Source organism: Mustela putorius, unplaced genomic scaffold (genome assembly GCF_011764305.1).
Source record: "Mustela putorius furo isolate JIRA1106 unplaced genomic scaffold, ASM1176430v1.1 tig00000589_pilon_pilon_pilon, whole genome shotgun sequence".
Taxonomy (NCBI): Eukaryota; Metazoa; Chordata; class Mammalia; order Carnivora; family Mustelidae; genus Mustela; species Mustela putorius.
In genome coordinates, this window is record NW_025421425.1 from 6,351,958 (window position 1) to 6,371,772 (window position 19,815).

Genomic DNA, 19,815 nt, shown 5'->3' on the forward strand with positions numbered 1-19,815 from the left:
CCCACTTGAATTTCTTTAAAGGATTTGCCAGAGTATCAAAGAATGTTCTCACTGTGAAGGGGATTAATGACCACCCAGTCATCTATTTATTTGGCCAGGACATTATCTGCTGATCGGTCCTGTGAGCAGGCTAGCACTAAATAACTGGTTAGAAACAGAGCCAGAATTTAAATTCAGTAGTGTTTCCCCTGCTTTACTGCTAACAATTTCCTTCTTTACTCGCTCCTCTGAACATTATTCATCCAGAGGAAGGGCTCATTTCTGCAGTGCAATCTACATGAGTTATGTTGGAACAGCCAGGGCGAGGCCGAAATCCTTCCTGTTGAGGGATTCTACCCTGGAAGCCTTGCCCTTTTCAATACCACAACGAGTCTTTGTGGGGTTCCTCAGAGAAATAGTCAAGATGCTTGTTTCCATTTATGGGCTACTGTGGTGCTCTGGTGGCACTGACAGAGTGAGGAGGGGGTTTGGGTTTAAGGTTTTAACTCTTTTTTGCTCAAGCCTTGACATGATGTCAATGGGTCAGGAACAAACAGCACAAGATTTTTATTGTACTATGTAGATTTCCTTAGGGCATTTAGAGAACTGAGTGGAAAGAACGAAATGAGACATAAAGAACCCAAAGGTCATTTTCAATGTGCAAAGAAATTGTATGATGTGTTTGGAATCATTTGAGCTTTTGTCTCAACCTCTGGTCTTCTAGGGCTTCCAATTTAAATCTCAGGCAAACTCAACCACATACAGAGTCCTACACACATGCACGCACATGCACACGCACATACACGTACTTAGGGAGGGGTAGGGAGGGGCAGACGTCAAGGGAGAGAGAGAATTCCAAGCAGGCTCCATGTCCAGCCCAGAGCCCAATACAGGGCTAGATCTCATGATCCTGATATCATGACCTGAGCTGAAATCAAGAGTTGGACACTTGACCATCTGAGCCACCCAGGTGCACCCTTATATATTTTTGAAGAAATAACTGTCCTTCTATCACCCCCCATTTACTGTTACTTTTATGCAATAGTAAATGTACATTTTGGTACATTAAAAAGTAAGCTTTTTATCAAAATGTAACAAAAATTGGACATCGGGGTGGCTCAGTTGTTAAGTGTCCAACTCTTGATCTCAACTTGGGTCTTGATCTCATGGTTGTAAGTTCAATAAATTGAAAAAAAAAGTATAACAAAAATAGAGAAATGTATGTGTTAATTTCCACAAGATATGAACAGAAATTATAAATGCCATCCAGGGGCCCCTGGGTGCCTCAGTGGGTTAAAGCCTCTGCCTTCAGCTCAGGTCATGATCTCAGGGTCCTGAGATCAAGCCCTGCATCAGGCTCTTTGCTGAGCAGGGAGCCTGCTCCTCACCCCTTGCCTGCCTCTCTGCCTCCTTGTGATTTGTCTGTCAAATAAATAAATAAATCCTTAAAAAAATAAATAAATGCCATCCAGATCAAGGTAGAGAACATTACTGGCAACTCAGAAATGCTACTCACGGGGCGCCTGGTTGGCTCAGTGTGTTAAGCCTCTGCCTTTGGCTCAGGTTGTGATCCCAGGGTCCTGGGATTGAGCCCTACATCAGGATCTCTGCTCAGCAGGGATCCTGCTTCCCCCTCTCTCTCTGCCTATTTGTGATCTCTGTCAAATAATAAATAAATAAAATCTTAAAAAAAAAAAAAAAGAAATGCTACTCAGGACCCTTTCTAGTAAATTCCCTTCTCCTAGGAAAAGTAGTCAATATCCTGACTTCAATCATGGATTGTTGGTTTTGCAAGGTTTTGAACTCAATAGAAATGAAATTACACAGTAGGTAACTCTTTAGTGTCTGGTTATAAATGAAATTATACAGTAGGTAACTCTTTAGTGTCTGGTTTCCTTCAGTCTATGAAATTCATTCATGTTCTTACATGTAGCAGGTTTGTTCATTTTCATTGCCACATAGCATTCCGTTATAGGAATAAACCACTAACCATTTTTTGTTGATGGATGTTAGAGCTATTTCCAGTTTCTGGTTACTATATGGAGTGCTTCTGTGAGCATTCTTGTACACTTCTTTTGGTATACATATGTATTCTTTTCCTTTGGGGATGTACTTAGGTGTAGAATCATTGGTCATAGGTGAAACATATATTCAGCTTTAGTGGATATGCCAAATGATTTTCAATTGATTGTACTAATTTATATTACTAACAGTCTATAGGGGTATCCAATTGCTTAATATTCTCATTGGTTCATATTCTAGTGAGTACATAATGGCATTTGATTGTGGTTTAAATTTGCATTTTCCTGATTACTAATGATGAGCACCTTTATATGTGTTTCATGTATATTTGGATGTTCATTTTGTGAAGTGCCTGTTTGTTCAAGTCTATTGCCTATTTTTCTGTTGATGGTCTTTTTATTTTATTCATTGACTTATAAGAGTTTTTATATATTTTGGATAATAGTCTTTCATTGCGTATTTGCATTGTAAATCCCTAGTCTGTTGTTTGCCTTTTAAAAAAAATTATTATTTTTTTAAATTTCTTTTCAGTCTAACAGTATTCATTGTTTTTGCACCACACCAGTGCTCCATACAATATGTGCCCTCCCCAATACCCCCTACCTGTTTCCCCTAACCTCCCACCCCCAGCCCCTTCAAAACCCTCAGGTTGTTTTTTCAGAGTCCATAGTCTCTCATGGTTCACCTCCCCTTCCAATTTCCCTCAGCTCCCTTCTCCTCTCCATCTCCCCATGTCCTCCATGTTATTTGTTATGCTCCACAAATAAGTGAGACCATATGATAATTGACTCTCTCTGCTTGACTTATTTCACTCAGCATAATCTCTTCCAGTCCCGTCCATGTTGATACAAAAGTTGGGTATTCGTCCTTTCTGATAGAGGCATAATACTCCGTTGTATATATGGACCATATCTTCTTTATCCATTCGTCCATTGAAGGGCATCTTGTTTCTTTCCACAGTTTGGTGACTGTGGCCATTGCTGCTATGAACATTGGGGTATGGATGGCCCTTCTTTTTGCTACATCAGTATCTTTGGGGTAAATTCCCAGTAGTGCAATGGCAGGGTCATAGGGAAGCTCTATTTTTAATTTCTTGAGGAATCTCCACACTGTTCTCCAAAGAGGCTGCACCAACTTGCATTCCCACCAACAGTGTAAGAGGGTTCCCCTTTCTCCACATCCCCTCCAAACATGTTGTTTCCTGTCTTGTTAATTTTGGCCGTTCTAACTGGTATAAGGTGGTATCTCAATGTGGTTTTAATTTGAATCTCCCTGATGGCTAGTGATGATGAACATTTTTCATGTGTCTGATAGCCATTTGTATGTCTTCATTGGAGAAGTGCCCACTCTCACCACTCTTGTTCAACATAGTATTAGAAGTCCTAGCAACAGCAATCAGACAACAAAGAGAAAGAAAAGGTATCTAAATTGACAATGAAGTCAATCTCTCTCTCTTCGCAGATGACATGATTGTTTATATGGAAAACCCAAAAGACTCCACCCCCAAACTACTAGAACTCATACAGCAATTCAGTAATGTGGCAGGATACAAAGTCAATGTACAGAAATCAGTGGCTTTCTTATACACTAACAATGAAAATACAGAAAAGGAAATTAGAGAATCGATTCCATTTAGTATAGCACCAAGAACCATAAGATACCTGGGAATAAACCTAACCAAAGAGGTAGAGGATCTGTACTCAAGGAACTACAGAACACTCATGAAAGAAATTGAAGAAGACACAAAAAGATGGAAGACCATTCCATTCTCTTGGATTGGAAGAATAAACATTGTTAAAATGTGTATACTGCCTAGAGCAATCTCTACTTTTAATGTCATTCTTATCAAAATTCCACCTGTATTTTTCAAAGAACTGGAGCAAATAATCCTAAAATTTGTATGGAATCAGAAGAGACCCTGAATTGCTAAGGAAATGTTGAAAAACAAAAATAAAACTGGGGGCATCACGATACCTGATTCCAAGCTTTACTACAAAGCTGTGATCACCGAGACAACATGGTCCTGGCATAAAAACAGACACATAGACCCGTGGAACAGAGTAGAGAGCCCAGATATGGACCCTCAACTCTATGGTCAAATAATCTTCGACAAAACAGGAGAAAATATACAGTGGGAAAAAGACAGTTTCTTCAATAAATGGTGCTGGGAAAACTGGACAGCTATATGTAGAAGAATGAAACTTGACCATTCTCTTACACCATACACAAAGATAAACTCAAAATGGATAAAAGACCTCAACTTGAGACAGAAATCCATCAGAATCCTAGAGGAGAACATAGGCAGTAACCTCTTTGATATCAGCCACAGCAACTTCTTTTCAAGATGTCTCCAAAGGCAAAGGAAACAAAAGTGAAAATGAACTTTTGGGACTTCATCAAGATCAAAAGCTTCTGCACAGCAAAGGAAACTGTCAACAAAACAAAGAGGCAACCCATGGAATGGGAGAAGATATTTGCAAATGACAGTACAGACAAAAGGCTGATATCCAGGATCTATAAAGAACTCCTCAAACTCAACACACACACAAAACAGATGATCATATCAAAAAATGGGCAGAAGATATGAACAGACACTTCTCCAATGAAGACCTACAAATGGCTATCAGACACATGAAAAAATGTTCATCATCACTAGCCATCAGGGAGATTCAAATTGAAACCACGTTGAGATGCCACCTTACACCAGTTAGAATGTTGTTTGCCTTTTCACTTTGTTAATGGTGCATTTTGATGAACTGAAATTCTTTTAAATTTTGTCAAATTTATTCATCATTTTATTTATGGTTATTGCTGTGTGTCTTCTAATTTTTTTTTCTTTGCCTACCCCAAGATCATAAAGATATTCTTTTCCCACTCCATTTTCTACTACCTACTTTTATGGCTATAATCCATGTGGAGTTAATTGTTATGTATGATGTGAGGTAAGGATTTAAGATGATTTTTTTTCTTTACATACAGATTTCCATTTGTTCCAGTGCAATTTATTAAGAAGTCCATTCTTTCTTGCTAGACTGAAGTGTCACTCTTGTAATGATCAATGACACTTTCTTCACTGAATTCACACTCTCTCAATTGTTATAACTTTATCATGTATGTTGATATTTGCTTGTGTAAGGCATCATGTTTGTTTTTCTAACTTGTCTTGGCTCTTCTTGGGTCTTTGCATTCCCACATAAATTATAAATCTTTCACAATACTCTCTGGTGGGATATAGATTTATTTTGGAATAGTTGACATCTTTAAAATATTGAGTCTTCCAATCCATGAGCATGGCATAGTTCTAAAGATTTCTCTCAATGTTTGTAATTTTCAGTGTAGATGTCTTAAAAATCTTCATCAGATTTTTTCCTAGGTTTTTGGGTTTGGTTTGGTTTGGTTTTGCTTAATCATATTGGCTAAAACCTCCAGTTGTTTGAACAGAAGTGGTCAGAGTGGCATAGCTATAAAGATCTCTAGGTCCTGCCCAGAGATCCTGACCTCTTAAGACCACATTTATAGCCTAAAATCCCATTTTGTCTTCTTAGAGTCATAAAATTGCTTAAAGCTCTGTTGGCTTCTCTGCCTCCCTGACCCCAGCCCACCACTGATGCCAGAAATCTCCTCGATAAGGAACAGATCCCATGGTTAGAGCAAATATAAACTTGTCAGAACTCTGAGAGCCCAAGGTAACACACTAACTCTAGGGAATGGCAGGTGTCAGGTTCTTCCTTAAGAGCAGGATTGGGCGCAGTATGGTATGGCAGAGGGAAAGAGGTGGAGAAGAGGAAACAGTCTGCAGACATTTTGGTTATGTCTCTGACAGTGTTTAGAGGGCAGAGGCAAATGATCTTTCCATGGTTACAATAATCAGAGGGGCCTGGTGGCTTGAGAGTCTTTGTATCCTACATGGACCAGAAGTCCTGCAGTAGAGGGCGAACTGAGAGGGTGTGAACCAGTCCATTTTCTAATTATTTCACACTGATGCTACTGTTTCCCAGGCTGCATTTGCAGCCCAGAGGAAGTCAGGTAGTAGGAAACATGACCCAATTTATGCTCCTTTGATCTTTGGGGTTTCACTAATGTGTTGGGGGCACAGCCCTTCTAGAAAAATTGGCTATTGTGGTGACTGGCTGGCTCAGTCAGTTAAGTATTTGCCTTGATCTCGGGGTCCTGGGATTGAGACCCACATGGAGCTCCCCACTCATCCAGGAGTCTGCTTCTTCCTTTCCCTCTGCCCCTTCCCCTCACTAATAATCTCACTCTCCTTCTCATATAAACAAGCAAACAAATAAATAAATAAAATCTTTAAAAATTTTGATTATGCTAAGCTTGGTGTGCTTTCCATGTATAAAGTTTCTCTCCTCATTTGTTGTCTGTTTGCGTATGGTGTTCCTTAAATACATTAATTGGTGCCACTTTTAATTTAGCTGTCACTGCTGTCTCTTTTTTGGACAAGCTTATATTAAACTCACTTATGATGGAACAAAATAAAACCATCCAGCCATAGGGGCCTATTTTGGCAGGAGAGGAATGTAGCAGGAATAAAATTTGTAGTCTTGTGGTGGGGAAAGAACTGGTAGGACTCATCAGTGACAGTTTGTGTGAAAAATTTGGAACACAGATTCCTAGATGTGGATCAAAAAAATAAAATCCTCCAAAAAGCTTTAGAAATAAGACAGGTAAGGTGGAATTATTGGAATAGCTGCAACTTAGGAAATGGGTTGATACCAATTCCAGCTTTGTTTTAGCATTTATCATGGCATACTTATTTTATTTCATTTTTTGGAAAGATTTTATTTATTCATTTGAGAGAAAGTGCCATGCACAAGTGGTGGGGAGGGGCAGAGGGAGAGGGAGAAACAGGCCCCCTGGGGTCCAATACAGGGCTCCCAGGACCCTGGGATCATGACCTAAGCCAAAGGCAGATGTGGAATGGACTGAGCCACCCAGGCTCCCCGACAGCGTACTTATTTTAGTAGACTTTGCTTGTGGTAGCGTTTCAGAAAGCATCTTCCACATCTGCTCCTTTCCACCTGAACAGCCACAGCCATTGAACAGCAATGGATCCCCAACTGGTGCAAGTGCCAATTTCAAGTGTTTTTTCAACTTGATAGAAATTGGCATTAACTAGTTGTATGATAGAGAATATTCTTACTAAAGCCCATCTGTGTGACATTTAAAGACAGAGTAGCAAATCACTTTAAAGCTCTGCTATTCTGTCCTCTAAAGTTTATAAAACCAATGTTTTGGGATTTGGCAGCTGACTAACATTTAGGATATAATGAGGTCCTTTATTTTTCTATGAGCTTAGACTGATACCATCCTAGACCAGTCAGTTGGTCTCTCAGTCACGGTTCTCCCAGAGAAACAAAGACAGTAAGTGTGGGCATTGGCACAGGGACAGGCCATCAGGAAGAGTCACCCTGAAACACCGGACCGGGAGCTGGTGTTGTGTCTGCAGGTGAAATTTCTTCTTCCCCTGAGCAACCTCAGTTTTGAGCTTCAGGCCTTCCACAGATTGGATGAGGGCCATTCCCATTATCAAGGGTAATCTGCTTTCTTTAAAGCTAAAGAGTAAGTATTAGATCTACAGAATACTTTCATCCAGACTAGCATTTGATTGAATAACTAGGTACTCTAGCCATGTCACATTGACACACAAGACTAACCTTTCCCCTTGGTTGTGAGACACTCTCTTCTGTTTTTTTTTTTTTTTTAAGATTTTATTTATTTATTTGACAGAGAGAAATCACAAGTAGATGGAGAGGCAGGCAGAGAGAGAGAGAGAGAGGGAAGCAGGCTCTCTGCTGAGCAGAGAGCCCGATGCGGGACTCGATCCCAGGACTCTGAGATCATGACCTGAGCCGAAGGCAGCGGCTTAACCCACTGAGCCACCCAGGCGCCCCACTCTTTTCTGTTTTAAAAGGAATTTTCTGCAAGTCCCACTGAGTGTATCCAGTATCAGCTTTGTTATCCCCCGAGAGAGGCCTGGACTGCATGGTCTGCTCTCCAGCTCCTAAACGGAGCCCTTCCTGGGGTGTAAGAGAAAGCCTAGGCTATGCTATTATGTTTTCACCATCCTGATGCTTTGATGGGAGGAGTGTGGTTAGGACATCAGACTTTAAGGCAGAACTTTCTTATTTTTCATGAAAGCTGCACAAATGAACGTCCATCACCCTGCCTCTTTACCTTCCTTCTGGAGAATGGAATGCAGGAAAAGGCTTTTGAGGATTTGTAACCTGTGTTTAGTTCAACAGATACCGAAACGATAGTGTTTCTGTAGGTAGGGGTTCCTTATCCACAGGTGATGCTTCCTTTTAGAACATACAGAATAAAATGTGTGCTTGGCCTGTCATAGAAATGTTCACGTTTACGTCATGTTTCTGAAAGCTGGAGTAATGTTAAGTGTGACACGTATAGCTTCTCTGATTTGTTCACCAATTTTACACTTTTTAAGTATGTGTTATGCTGGAATGTACAAAATGAATGCAACAAGAACAAAGGTGACATGCATCTGGTAGGGAAGAAGCTTAGCTTGAATTTAGGTCTAGATTCTATTCATTGGCCACTAAATTTTAACCCAGCAAAAGTGACATGGAAAGAGAAACAACGACCTAATTTATTGAAGTGTATTTTGTCGAATGAGATTATAGAAATTCTCCTTCTTCCACCCAAAGCTTTCTGATCCTCTCAGGTCTGGGTAGCCTGCATGTCATGTCATGTAAATTAAAACGGCAAGTTCTGTTGCTGTGAATTTATGAAACACATGCTAAGATGCTTTGATGTTTCCTGAACATGAAAGATACTCCCTGTAAAATCCTTGGATTTTTTTTTTTTTTAAAGATTTTATTTATTTATTTGACAGAGAGAGATCACAAGTAGGCAGAGAGGCAGGCAGAGAGAGAGAGAGGAGGAAGAAGGCTCGCCGCCGAGCAGAGAGCCCGATGCGGGACTCGATCCCAGGACCCTGAGATCATGACCCGAGCCGAAGGCAGTGGCCCAACCCACTGAACCACCCAGGTGCCTTGGATTTTTTACTAAGACCTCCAAACTGTATTAAGAGGTAAAGGAAAAGTTTTAATATTTTGACTTTTATTTTCACAACAAACTTATCGTGAGAGAATTTTAAGGAAAAAACCAAGCAACTTCGCAATATTATTTATTGCGTGGATAAAAAGCACTGCTGTCCACATTCTATGTAAGTGGCAAGTGGCCAGCTGTCCCCAGTGCACATTCAGCTAGTGGACAGGAGCAGGACGCGCTCTGAGAAACTTCCAGGGGCCCGAGAGCTGTGTCGCTGGTAGACTGGGGCATCCTTTTAACTTGGGGTGGTAAAACCCCGTGGTTGGAACCTGCTGTATGGAAAGGAAACTTTTTATCTGAGCGCTTTTCATCTTCATTGAGGATGAAATATGAACGAGAGTGTTTGTGTTTGAGCCCCTTGAAACCATTTTCTTGGAAAGTGTTTTCGTAAAACATCATTTGAAATTGGAAATGCAAACGGTGGGTCTCAGTTTGCTTGTCCCTGGGTGGTCTTCAGAGGCTGAAATAAGGCCGAGTGTTTAGGTGTTTGCCTGTGTGGGGTGAGTGAGATGTGGGCAAGCCTGGAGGCATCATTTCTGAGAAACTCGGGTTTTTCTGCTTTCACCTCCTGCCTGGTTTCCTAGGCTGGTTATTGCAGGTGGACACGTTGTGGCAGCTTGTGAGACCAAAGTCGATCTTTTAAAAAACACATTTTATTTAGTTATGTATTTATTTTTACAAGACTGTTTTTTATATTATTTGTATAGTATTTATATATTTTAAAGATTTTATTTATTCATTTTAGAGAGAGGGAGAGAGGCAGAAGGCGAAGGAGAGGGAGGAAGGATCAGAAGCAGATTGTCCTGCGCTCCACCCCGACGTGGGGCTCGGTCCCACAACCACGAGGTCACGACCTGAGCTGAAGCCCAGAGTCAGATGTTTAACTGACTGAGACCCCAGGAGCCCCCCAAGCTCTATCTTTGCATGTGGCCTGGCTAGCGTCGGTGCGTGTATTCAGTCTCTGGTATTTTATTATATGTATAGATAAATATATATGTGTTGCCAGATATATTTTGTATAATTTATATTTTATATAAAATGGCGAATTTACATTTTATATAAAAATATAGTTGTTTAACTATGAAAGAGCAACCAAAAAATGAAAAAAAGAAAATAGGCCAATGAAGGGAAAAAATGTTCCCTTCTCTTAAGCCTTATCTGAATACAGTAGTGGTTCCCAAACCTATCCGTGCACACCATTGCCCTGTTAAAAGTAGACGTTTATTAGGTTGAAATGGGAAGGCTGTTCCCATTTCTATAGGAACATATTTTTTTAACAAGAAGAGCTTCTCCATTCCTGCTCCACTTCCCCTGCGTACCTCCTCCTGACGAATCGTGACCTCCCGCGCCTGCAGGTGTTTGATGAGGGCCATTTGGTAGCACGGATCAACCTGGCTCGGTTAGCAATGGAACTGGGCACGCACAGCAACGCGGCCAGCTGACCTTCAGCACCAGGATCGATCCTCCCAGTCCCGTGCCCCAAGGGTTCTCCTTGGGGAAGTTAAAGGTAAAAAATGCCAGGAGATGTGGGGAGGTTGGGGCAAAGGAGTCAACACACAACAGAGCTTCTGCAGGCTCCTTGTATGTGCTCAGGGCCACTGCTCTCTGTCTTTTCTTTGCAACCCCAAAGAGTCAAACTAACACGTGACCCCTTAAGAAATAAATTTATATTTAAATTTCTGAAAAATATTTTATAAGATAAACAGAATAAGTCAAGATAAGAGGTCTACTCTTGGTTTGTGTCACTAGTTATAAAGATATAATTATATATATATATATATTAAAGCTATATTTATTGGCAATTTTCAGCTTTCTGAAAAGGGTACTGGAAACATATATTAAAATTAACACTGGAAAGGCCTATTTCTCCCTTCTCGATAGTTTGGAGGTGGCTTTGTATGTGTTAGGCTCTTCAAGTTTCATATGCTTTCAGGTGTGCTCAGACTGAACCTGGTCACTGGTCCTGTAACAAACTTTAAATTTCCTTCTTAAATGGAAGTTTAAGGTGACTGTCCTTTGTTATAAAGCTTTCCAGCTGCTGCTTCCCCCGAACTGTGTTACCCTCTCGTCTCCTGAAACAATCAGAAAGGAAAACAAAATCAAGGTCATGGATTGAATGCCTGTTGGAGAGTCAGTGTGTGTTGTTCTGTACTTTATTCAATTTACTCAAAATAAAAACCAAACCATTCCACCCATTCCTCTCACCTTCCACCCCTGGTCCCCAACAACCCACCAATCTGTCCTCTGTATCTATAAGCCTGTTTATTTGTTTGCTTTTTGTTTTTAAGTTTAATCTATAAGAGAGATTACACAGTATTAATCTTTCTTCATCTGACTTATTTCATTTGGTATAATGTCCTTGAAGGCCCTCTGTGTGTCACAAATGGCAAGATTTCTTTCTTTTTTTATGGCTGAATAACATTCCTTTGTATAGATAAATAGATGGATAGAAAAATAGAGAGATATAGACATATAAACTAGATCTAGAACTAGATATATTACAATTTTTTTAATCCATTCACCCATTGATCGGCACTTGGGTTGCTTCTGTACCTTGGCTAATTGTAAATAATGCCGCAATGAACATGGGGGTTCATATATCCTTTTGAGTTAATGTTTTTGTTTTCTTTGGATAAATACCCAGAAGTGGATAAATATTCCATAAGTGGAATTACTGGGTCATATGAGAATTCTATTTTTAATTTTTTAAGGAACTTCCATACATATTTTCCACCCTGGCTACACCCTTTTGCATTTCTACCAGCAGCACAAAAGGGTTCCCTTTTCTCCAGATTCTCACCAACATTTGTTGTTTCTTGTATTTTTGATTTTAGCCATTCTGACAGGTGTAAGGTGATATCTTGTTGTGGTTTAGATTTGCATTTCCCTGGTGATGAGTGATGTTGAGCATCTTTTCATGTACCTGTTGGTCATCTGTATTCTTTGGGAAAATGTCTATTCAGACCTTCTGCCCATTTTTTAATTGGATACATATATATACATATATATGTATATATGTTGCTATTGAATTATATGACTTTTTAATGTATTTTGAATATTCGCTCTATATCAGATATATGATTTACAAGTACTTTCTCCAATTCAGAACGTTGTCTTTTCATTTTTTTGATGGTTCCTTTTTGCCTTATCGAAGCTTTTTAGTTTGCTGTAGTCCTACTTGTTTACTTCTGCTTCTGTTGCTTGTGCGTGTAGTGTCTGATTCAAACAATGATTCACTGAGACCTATGTCAAGGAGACACTAGCTATGTTTTCTTCTAGGAGTTTAATGGCTTCAGATTTCACGTTCAAATCTCTAATCTATGTTGAGTTCATTTTTGTGTATGGCATAAGACAGTGGTCCAGTCTTTTGCACGGGATTTATCGAAGAGACTGACCTTTCCCCATTGTATATTCTTGACTGCCTCCGTCTTTCCCTCCTACATGAAAAGTGACCACCATTTTAGGAGATCTTAGTTGGTTTATTAAAGGTGCATGCGATTAAAATTCCACTTGGGGGTCTTGTTATTTTGATGAAAATCTGTAATTTCACTAGCTGAGAGATGTTGCTCCCAGGCAAAAAGGAGGAAGGTGGAGAGGTGTTGCCCAGCTCCAAGCAGAACTGTGAGCAGCAGCTGGGGAGGACTTGGGAAAGCAAGAAACAGGCACCTTGGCCAGTGCAGATATTACCAGCAGAGAGCCAGCTGACCCAGACGACGTAGAGCCACAGGTATCCTGTGGCTATACCTCACCAAAGTTGTCTTTGTAAATGAAAAATTCTTTGGTATTGGATCCAAAAGAAGTTCTGGATTTACGCATAAATTACATCTTGTCCATACCCAGGGGGCACACTCCTATGCCTCTGGTGAGATGCCTATTTTCTGGGGCATCATTTATTGAGCAACCTGAAACATACATATTTATCTCTCCGCACTTTAAAATTCATTCTTGAAGTCTCTTTTGGTCTACTCAAATATAGGCAATGGGACTCTGGTTTTCTCTCCTTGGTCCTAAATCTGAAGGGGGTGACTCGTTCCTGCCTCTAGCATAATTGACAATGAAAATATCCTCATTCGTGTGACATTTCCATCTCCTGCACAGTGGGGCCATGTGTGTTTGTCTGTGTGACAACTCACCTCTTCCCACAGATTTGAGGGCTTCCGGACTCCTGTGAATGGGTGGCTGGACTTTTGTTTTAGGTGGTTGGCGCTCTTTCCTCTCTAAAATGATCCACTGCCACCTCCTGTGCTCTCCATAGGGGGGAGGGGGCTCTGCACTCTTTTCTTCTATCTTGTCAACATATTCAATCGAAGAATCTTTTTGAACCTAGAAATGAAAAGTGTATTGGCCTCACAAAAATGAAGACCTAGGGTTGCAAGTCTCCTGTGGGCCTTCTTCAGCCTGAAGTATCTTCTAAGTCCCAGTCGCTCATGCCGCAGGTCAGTCCTGCTTCTTGGTGCTCCGCAGACATTTGATTTACATGGGAGCCGTGATGATGGCACTGAAGTGAGAAGAGCTCTAACTCAGAAAAATTTAAGAGCAAAAAGGAATGAGAGCTACCTGTTTGGACAGACCATGTGATGTCCTTCAGCCGTATGGCAGTCTCATAACATCATGTGGGCAGAACACTCTCTCCGGGAGAGACCTGAACACTTTCCGCTGTATTTCTGGCGCTCCTCTAGGGAGTCCCTGCATACCCAAATGTGAGAAATGCCATTCAGGCCAGGTACTCAAAGACCATTTAGCCCAGTGATTAACTCGTTTTACTTTGGCTCAAAAGATCCCATTTCTTTAGGGGAGAGCCCGGTTATGTCTACTCTGTTCAATTCTCCTTTTGAAGTGTAATGTCACTGGATTGTTTCTCCTTGGACAGACCAAGAGTCTAATGCTTCCCTTCTATCCTGGGCTATAGTTTCCAAAAAAGCAACTAAAATGTGCAAAAGAACTCTGTAGCTTTCTCCATTACCCTGCCTTTGCCTGCATTCGAAGTGCTAACCCCTCCCTGCTGCATTCAGAGTGTTAACGTCTGCCGCCATGTTTGTGACAGGAACACTGGCTGCCTTCTGGAAGTGGTTTTGCTTCACTGATAAGACCCAGTGTCTTGAGCTCTGGCTTTGCTTCTCCTCTAGCCTATGGACACGTTTACTGGCATCTCAGTGAATCTTCATCATCTTTTGAGAACCCGAGGCAGATAAAAGGCAATCTTCTTCGATCCATAGTCTTGGTTCTGACCCTAGAAAACTAGAAGACACACTTCTTGAAGAATTGCATTGGCTTATTCTTGGGGGTTAGCTACCAGCTTTATGTTTTATAACTCTTTGTTGCTTCTTGGCCACAGCAGTCAGGATGGATCCTTCTGAGTATCTGTCTGACTTTGTTTTTTACGCTGCAGTTCCCCAATGTGACTTTCCTTTCCCTGGAGTGGAGTGGGAAAGAAGAAAACGGCCTTCAGTTGGAAGTGGACAGTGCAAGGCTTAGTGCTGGGAATCGGAGCTCTCTCTTCACCTCTCCCACCTCATCCACACTGGTAGTCAACAGGAATTCCTACCAGACAGGACTTTGAGCAGACTAATTGGTGATCTAGACGAACATCTTGATGCGGCATTCATTTGCTCTCCGTGGTCGATTCTGGTACACGTTCTAAAAGCCCCTAGAAAGGAAATTAATTGCCTACTTTTCCTGTGATGTTAATGGTGTTCCCTTGGGCTTTTAGCAGTGACTTTCAAAGGAGAATGTGATTTGGTCTGTAGCTCTGTTTATTTTTGGTTTCCCAGTGTCTGGACTTCCTTATTAAAGGCTGTCAACCAGGGGTTAGAGCCACAAAGATTTAGCACCATGTTTTTGAAAAAAAGAAAGTAAGGCTTGGGGTTAATGAAAGTTACAAATCTTTGAATCTCCCTGTAGGTCTCCCGTACAGACACTTGTTTTGCCTTCGTCTCTTGCCTGGGTGCGCCAGGCCTTTGCAGACCAGCTCGACCAGAGGAAAAATAAAGTCAACATTACCAACAGTGACTATCATAACCAGCAACCTCCCCCACCTTTTTTTCCTACCAGACAAACCTCTTCGCCCCCCTTTTAAATTTTGGCTGTATTTGACATTTTGAATCACCCCAGAAGGTAGAATATCGTTTTTGTTGAAGCACTGGGCAAGTGTCTTCTACTTAACTTTGTCTGGAAAAAGCCCCAGACATCCCTTTCTCATTTGCCTCTGGCCTAGGAAAATGCTGCTCCTCTTGGCTTTCTTGGGTCTTGACTCTAAAGCAAATGTAGCTCGTGTGGCCCCAAACATGGAGAACATCCAGTATGGAACCTAACAGCTTAGCCAGAGTACCCGAATATGGTGGGGGTAAGCTTGCATGTCCCAAATAGTCCAGAGTCCTGGTCTAGGTCGCCTGTTAATCTGCATTGGGCCTCCCCAAACTTTACGTTTTACATGAAATGAAAAGACTCTAAATCCTGAAGCTATTAGTCACACAGTAAATGAAAGAGATTCTTGGAGGAGGAGATGGTTGAAGTGTCAGAGGCAGACCTGTCATAGCAGAAGTATCTTGTCCTCATTGCTTTACTTAATGGACAGGGCGGGTTCCAGCACTTGGATAGAATTCTTAGGCTGCTTCTCTGTCTTTATATCTCAGAATAGTCACCATCCACTTTTTTCCAAGACTTGGTTCCGGCACTTCTCTTTTCCTATATGCCCAGTTCCTTCTTTTTAAAAATATTCTTTCCCTCATAACATAGAAGCAGGTTTAAAATCTCTAATTTTGAAAAACAAATTTCTCCCTTGACCATCCCTCTCTTCCCCTCATTGACAATTCCTTCTCTTGCTCCTGATCTGTGTGTCCCAAACTTTGGTGGCCCCAGAATCATCTAGAGAGTTTGTCAAAGCATAGATTTTGAGGCTTCCTCCCTAGAGTTTCTGATTCAGTAGTTTTGAAATAGGTCCGAGAATGTGCATTTCTGACAAGTGTCCAGGTGACCCGGATGGCTGGGTCAACCCCTCACCCTGCCACTACCACTGACATCCATGCGTCAAATCCATGGGTCACCCAACCCTGTCCCTCTCTTTCCTCACTTGGCTTCCAAGACTTCCCTCTCTCCCTGCTTTCGCCTCTCTCTCTGCTTGCTCCTTTTGAGTTGCTTTTCCAGTAAGCTCTCCTGCCAGCCATGTGTTTCAGCCTTCCTCAGGGCGCTGTCTTTGCCTTCTCTTCTCATGCTGTATCCTTCTTGGGAGGACACACCCATGTTTATAGCTTATAGTTAGCGTGTCACTAGCCCCAAATTGAGTCCTCTGCCACAGGCCTCTCTTCTAGCTCCACATCTGCATATCCACAGACTCTTGAAGTTAAATATGTCTCCAGATGGACTTATTATATTTACTCCCGTCTCTCCCTCTTGTTTTTCATATCTCCTTGAGTGGCACCCACGTCCCCCAAGCCAGGACTCTGCGGCCACTCTTAATTTTTTCCTTTTTCTTGATTCCTAGTTCACCATCAGCATATCTCTAATGTCTTCCTTTCACTTTCCATCGCGAATGCTTTAGTTCACTACTGTTGGCCAACGTTCCTGAAACAGCCTCCTGACTCTTGACTCTCTTTCCAGGCTGGGGAGAGGGGTCGCTCGTGGAACCCGAGGAGCAAAGGCGAAGAGGGTAGCTTTCTGGTGCCTTTAGGAGTCTTTGTATGCTGGGACTACACGTTTCGCTCACACATGTGGCATTTTGCTATACTGTAAGCTCTGGTATTGTCACCTGATGCTCCATCATTTTAAACAACGAGCATCGCGCATGTATAACATTGCTGTTCATTTGCGACACAGCTATAGTTTTTCTTTAGCCCAATGTACGCAAAATTCTGCACTGTTTTTCTTGGCTTGGTGGTTGCTATACTGTATTTTTTTCCCCCCATAAAGTACCACAGCTGAGGGAGAATTGGATAACAGAACTCTCTCCATTTTGGATTCAGTATTAAGAAAGGACTTTTATTAATTTTTTAAAAGATTTTATTCATTTATTCATTTGAGAGAAGTAGGGGGAGGAGCAGAGGAAGAGGGACAAGCAGACTCCACACTGAGCGGGGCTCAATCCCACGACCCTGAGATCATCATGCAAGCTGAAATCAGGAATTGGATGCCCAACCAACTGAACCATCCGGGCACCCTGGAAAGGACTTTAAATACAACCATGTGGGTGCCCTATATTCTTAGCCCCATTTTACAGATGAGACTGATACTCTTCCGAAGGTAATGGAATTAGGAAACAGTAGAACTAGAGATACAAACAGTGGCTGTAACCAAGTAACCAAGCATGTTGTGGAAAATGAGAAATATCTAGCTCCTTCTGAGTAGAATTTACAGAGTGTAGATTATTGTTCTGTTGAAGTGCTGTAAATTTTAATGAACTCAGACATCCCTATGGTAAAGCCCCTATGAAAGAAGTACTAAAACCAAATATCATGTGGTGACCCATTTCTATAATCAGTTTTGTTCGGTGTGTGTGTTTCTCTAAAAATGGAAAACGTTTTACTTAAAAATAAATATATTTAAATTTATTTATGTAAATATAAATAAATTATAGTTTCTCAGAAACTTGCAAAGGTAGTAAAGAGATTCTGGGTACTCTTCACCCAGTTTCTCCTAACAGTTACTTCTTTTTTTTTTTTTAAAGATTTTATTTATTTATTTGACAGAGATCACAAGTAGACGGAGAGGCAGGCAGAGAGAGAGAGAGAGAGAGATAGAGGGAAGCAGGCTCCCTGCTGAGCAGAGAGCCCGATGCGGGACTCGATCCCAGAACCTTGAGATCATGACCTGAGCTGAAGGCAGCAGCTTAACCAACTGAGCCACCCAGGCACCCCCAACAGTTACTTCTTACAAAACTATCGGGCAGTGTCAGAGGCAGCAAACTGACACTGGTACAAGACGTGTGTGTATAGATCTTTGTCACTTTGTCAGGGTAGATTCATATAACCACCAGTGTAATGAAGATACAGAACTCTTCCATCACCACAAACATGGCTTTCATGCCACCCTTTTGTAATCACTTCTCATTTTCACACCATTTTTTTTTTAAAAGATTTTTATTTATTTATTTGACAGAGACACAGCAAGAGAGGGAACAGAAGCAGGGTGAGTCGAGAGGGAGAAGCAGGCTCCCTGATGCAGGGCTTGATCCCAGGACCCTAGGATCATGACCTGAGCAGAAGGCAGATGTTTAATGACTGAGCCACCCAGGTGCCAACCCCCGCCCCCCCAAAAGAAAACCAATACACACACCATTCTTAACCCCTGGCAACCACAAATCTGTTCTTCCTTTTTATAAGTTTGTCATCTTGGGAATGATAATGGAAGTCTGAGCTCTTGCTTGGCCTTTGCTGATGGAAGACAGTGGGACCATATTTTTTTTGTGTGGTGTTTGGCTGGGGTAAAGTGGTTCTTGTCTCAACTTTTTCTATCTTGCTAGGTTGTCTTTTCCCCAGTCCTTCCAAAAGAGGAAACAAACTTTTCTCAGGGATTTATGGTCTATACTTTTTTTTTTTTTTTTTTTTTTTTCGTTTTTGAGTTGCTGGCCTCTCCAGTACCCTGTCTGGGATATGTGAGGCAAAAAGAAAACCCAAGGATCTCAACATCATGTTGTCCTCAAGTCCCAAGGCGCCTAGTCAGTTTCCTCTTCTCTTCTCCATCTTTCAGAGTCTTCTTAGGTTTGCTTTATACACAAAGTTCAGGGTTTTTAGCAGTACTTCAACTTCATTTCCTTAGATAAGATGTGGTTGGGCTTTCTTGGGTATGTTCCCCCAAAGTGTACTAATTATGAGCGAGTGTGAAAACACAGGACCACTTCTCCAGGCTTCAGAACCTTCTTAGCATCTATTTCTGAGTGCCCTACATGCATTTAAATCCAACAAGTTGCCTTCCAGTTCCTTCTTGAGTTTTCACTGTGGAAACTGGTGATCTTACCATTGACTCAGTCATCTGAGCCTAAAATCTTGAGGTTGGTTTAGACACTTCCTCATACACAGGATCATTCATCATGTCTGACTGACTTGACTTCTTAAGTATCTTCTGGCCCTAACATCTCCTGTCTGTTCTTTCTTTGAGACTTCATCATCTCTTGCCTGGGCTGTGCCATAACTTCCTCCATGTCTCTGTGTCTCCACTTTGCTCCTTCTGAGAGTTGATATAATACTTGGTATAAATGAATCTCAGCTTTGGTGGTTCCCTTAAAATATTCTTTCCATATATCAAGAGAATTATTAGGGAATAGTTCTGTTTTCTCTAAGGTAACTAAGCCCAAACTCATTTCATCCATCTGTAGAGCTTCTGTTTCAGGGCCATGTAATGGCCTGCGACTCTCTTATCATGTCTACCATTTGAGCTTGGACTTGGATTTCTCCTTGTCCAGATCAGAGTTATAAATCAGCTCCATACCATGATCAAGCACTTTTCAACTATATGACCATTGTAGGTGCATCTGTCTTTGTCCATCAATCATACGGAGAGAAGTTCTGCCTGTTTCCTTAGAGCAAAGACCCTGCACTGAGAGCATTCCTGATGTTTGCAGAATAACAGGGGTGGCAGTTGTGGCTAGGGGTGAGTTGTAGGAGGAGAGGTAATGCCTGTAGACAGACACAGAAGGCCTAGGTAAAGTCAAGGAGGGTAGTTAGCATAAAGGTTTAACTCGTCAAAATCTAAAACGTGGAGTATATTTAATATCATTTGCTTGTGGATCATGTTTTTACT